The sequence below is a fragment of the Rhinopithecus bieti genome, unplaced genomic scaffold (genome assembly GCF_001698545.2).
Source record: "Rhinopithecus bieti isolate Rb0 unplaced genomic scaffold, ASM169854v2 scaffold_5626, whole genome shotgun sequence".
Taxonomy (NCBI): domain Eukaryota; kingdom Metazoa; phylum Chordata; class Mammalia; order Primates; family Cercopithecidae; genus Rhinopithecus; species Rhinopithecus bieti.
Genome location: NW_016805666.1, coordinates 6,564,803 through 6,569,403, shown reverse-complemented (window position 1 = coordinate 6,569,403; position 4,601 = coordinate 6,564,803).

Sequence of the window (4,601 nt, the reverse complement as noted above, 5' to 3'; positions counted from 1 at the left end):
CCGGAGTTGGGAGTAGAAGGGCAAGTTCTACCTCTAAGTGTGACTGCAGCTTGGAGATGCAGGCTGTTACTCGGTTCTGTTTGATGCTGCAAGAGCCAGCAAAGGAAAAGCCTACCTTGGTGCTTGTTTAGATGGTAGACTCCACTGACCTTTGTCCATCTGTCAAAATTCTAGAGATATGCATTTTTATTACAAGGCTCAGATACTCTTTAATATCTTCTAATAATTATTTTCTCTCTCTTTCCACTTTCCCCTCTATCTCCCTTCCTTCTCTTAGGTCATATAACATACACAGGGGGAAAAAGTCATAAAAATTGGGGCTTTTAATTAAATACATGCAGAAATATTTTCATTTATGATAACACTTAGCTAAATACTGGGAAACCATAGATAGCTTACATTGAGATATGTAAATTGTAGCAAAAATGACCTAAATTCTGACTTCTTGGACTTGGATGGTATTAGTTCATTCACTCTTTTTTATTATTATTACTTTCTGAGATGGAGTCTCCCTCTGTTGCCCAGGCTGGAGTGCAGTAGTGCAACCTCGGCTTACCATAACCTCTGCCTCTCGGGTTCAAGCGATTCTCCTGCCTCAGCCTCCTGAGTAGCTGGGACTACAGGTGCGTGCCACCATGCCTAGCTAATTTTTGTATTTTTAATAGAGACGGGGTTTCACTATGTTGGCCAGGCTGATCTTGAAATCCTGACCTCATGATCTACCCGACTTGGCCTCCTAAAGTGCAGAAATTATGGGTGTGAGCCACCGTGCCCGGCCTCATTCGTTCTTTTATATATTCATTTGAACATATTAACTAAGGTCATAAGATGGGCAATAACTAAATTAAATGCAGTGTTTACACAGGTAAAGACACAGAGTACTTGCCCTTGAAAAGCTCAGAGGTTAAAGTATCCCAATAGATCAGTTCAGGAAATTATGGTTTTTGATCTTTTTTCTCTGTTCTTCTAATTCAACAAGGGATATTGACACAATCTTATCAGTGGTCTATGAGAGCCTAGGAAGGTGTTAGTTTACCATCCAACCACATTATCTGGATATGCAGGCTCACTGAGGGTCCATGATTCATAGAATTCTGATCTGGTTGATGGAAAGGAGAACAGACAATGAGGAACATCAGAGAGACCACTCACTCATTCAAACCCCCAAGGCCCAGCACTATGGCACAACGGGAATACTTTCTGCTAACAACCTGTTGTTTCTCTATGGATATAAATATCACAGGAAAAGGTAAAAATAGGCCGGGCGCGGTGGCTCACGCCTGTAATCTCAGCGCTTTGGGAGGCCGAGGCGGGCGGATCACGAGGTCAGGAGATCGAGACCATCCTGGCTAACAAGGTGAACCCCCGTCTCTACTAAAAATACAAAAAAAAAAATTAGCCGGGCGAGGTGGCGGCGCCTATAGTCCCAGCTACTCGGGAGGTTGAGCCAGGAGAATGGCATGAACCTGGGAGGCGGCACTTGCAGTGAGCCGAGATCGCGCCACTGCCCTCCAGCCTGGGCCACAGAGCGAGACTCCGTCTCAAAAAAAAAAAAAAAAAAAAAAGAAAAGAAAAGAAAAGGTAAAAATAAGGGAAGAGTAATGATGCCTCATTCATATGCTTGGAAATTAACCAATAAAAAGTGTTCTGATTTTGTTGTCTGAAGTATTTCTAGCTGTACGTGGTTTGGAGGTAACTAGAACCATTCTGCGCTATGGAAGGACGGCCTCAGCCAGCTGTGGCACAGGTGCCTGCTGTTGATCACTAGCGAAGCACTGACAGGTGGGAGTGGATCAATTTGTGCTGGAGTTCCAAACACTTGTGTGGCTTCTGCTACTGCCCAGGTAATGTTAATATCCTCTCAGGATGAAAAGTCAGGGCAGCATGGCAGAGCTGCAAAAGCCAGAGCCTCTTTTTTTTTTTTTTTTTTTTTTTTTTTTGAGACAGAGTCTCACTCTGCCACCCAGGGTGGAGTGCAGTGGCACGATCTTGGCTCACTGCAACTTCTGACTCCCGGGTTCAAGCAATTCTCCTGCCTCAGCCTCCTGAGTAGCTGGTACTACAGGCACATGCTGCCACACCTGGCTAATTTTTTGTTAATTTAGTAGAGATGGGATTTAATCGTGTTGCCCAGGCTGGTCTTGAACTCCTGAGCTCAGGCAATCCACCCGCCTCGGCCTCCCAAAGTGTTAGGATTACAGGCGTGAGCCACCATGCCTGGCGTAAAAACCAGAGCTTTTAAGTCACTTCCTCATCAGTCCACTAGCATTTATCTAGGCATGGATCCTCTTTCATGCTGAGGGGGTGAGGAAGTGTGTTTCAAAGAGAAGGAAACCAAAAGTAAGAGACATTAACTCATTTTGCCAAAGTTCTTCACTCACTACTTGATTCAATAAACATAGAGGACCCTTCTGTAGGACCATATGCTGCAGGAAATACAAAGATGAATAAGATGCAGTCCTCTTCCCCAGTAATCTTTTAGTTTAAAACTTAAATTAACAACGATGAAGTGGTCAGGTGTGGTGGCTCATGCCTGTAATCCCTTTGAGACCTAGATGCGAGGACTGTTTGAGCACAGGAGGCTGAAGATACTGTGAGCCACGACTGTGCCGCTGCAGTCTGGATTGGGCTACAGAGCAAGACCCTGTCTCAAACACACACACACACACACACACACACACACACACACACACACGCACACACAAATCCACAACAAAAAACAATGATGAAGCAAGGTCAAAATCATTAGCATCATATGAAAGCTTCTGGCCTGGGCTGCAGAGCAAGACCCTATCTCAAACACACACACACACACACACACACACAACCCAAAACAAAAAACAACGATGAAGCAAGGTCAACATTCATTAGCATCATATGAAAGCTTCTAAGAGTAGGGTCTGAGGAAGGAAAAGTTGCCACCAGCTTGAGGGGAGGGTCTTGGGAAAGCTTTAAGAAAAAGGCAGATGAGGAATTGGTTTTGGTGTAAAGGGAGTAAAGAAGAGAGGAATCCCAGGGGGATGTCAGTGGTCAGATCTGTGTTTTCTAAAGATCACTATAGCAACAAGTTGTTACTAGACTGAGGAAAAGTGAAAGAATTAATAACAATAATAGTAGAAGCTGATAATAGCTAAGTACTTATTACGTCAGTCCTTGTACTAAGTGCCTGTTTTCCCTCATGTAATCCTTAAAACAACCTGTGAGACAGGAGTTATTATTCCCGTTTTATAAAGGAAGGCATGGAAGAGCATGTACTTCCTTCCATGTCCAACAAAACAATTTGTATTCTTGGCCGTCAGAACTCGGTAAGAAAGTGAGAAAGACCTGATTTAAATCAGGGAATGTGGGATAGAGAAGAGAGGTTTTGGACAATCAGGGAGGAAGATAAGATAACCTATGTTTCTCAGAGCCATGGGCCTCCTAAGTGTTTGAGTGACACACCCCATAAACACCAAAAACACCTCTGAGACTCTATTCTGCCTAAAGGACTATGACTTAGATTGAACCTGCCTTGTCATGTAAGCCTAACTCCATGGTAGGAGTCACGTCTTTTGGCTATCACTGTCACATTCTGTCACTCCATCTGGCAAATAGTGCGTACTCAAATTTTATCCGTTGAATGAGAAAATTTTCATCTTGTCATTCAACATTCCTTGGAACCCGGGGCAATTCATTGTTTCCCCGCTCCCACACCCACACTTCAGTTTCCCTGCCTTTATAGTAGAGTAGGTTGAATCTCATTAACTCATTATATGTTAAGATAAACTGTTATTCAGGTCATTCATCACCTTGGGCAAAGGTAGGGATATTCTAGGGGTTAGTGGGAGTGCCAATACTGGGTTAGATGTGGACTCTCTTTTTTGATACGCTCCATCCTATCATCTTGGCAATCCAAGAGGAAAAGGGTAGAAGACAGGTTTCATATTCCTTAAGGCAGTTTCCTTTACTATTTAAAGGTATTGGAGTTCTTGGGATAGAGAGGTAAACGCGCACGGAGATGTCCTCCCCCAGGACACCGCCCTTAAAATCAAACGGAGGAAGACTTTCTTCTCCTTGAATGCGCTTGACGAACCCTGCCCAGAAAGGGGATGGGGGGACGGCCGTGGAGGTGGAGAAAGAATGCATCCACACCTCGCGCGTCTTCCCAAGTACGGATTGGCAAGTGGCATATGCGCGCAGACCTCTGTCATTTATTTATTTTCCTTTACACTGGGTGCGCTGTCCCTTTAAATGGAGACGCTGGTGCTGGCTCCGTAACACCGGAGCCGGCAGCTTGTTGATTTCAGAGCTGGTGAATTTCACATTGTTTCCACTTCACTTTCCTCGCTCGGGGGGAGGCTCCGGTTGGCTCTACGACCGCTGTTGCTGCTGCCAGCTAGGGGCAGGGCAGGGCAGGGACGCGCAGCATCGGGGCGGGCGTGGGGCCGGGAAAAGGGTGTCGGGGCCACACACGCACCCTCGCTGCAGTCCAGCTCCTCCCGAAGCTCGCACGCCCAGAGCGCACGGAGCTGGGGACTGCCCGCCCAGACGCCCGCCCGTCAACCCGCCCACGGGCCGGGGCCAAAGCCTGGGAGCTTGCGAGGGGAGGAGGCCCAGGGGGG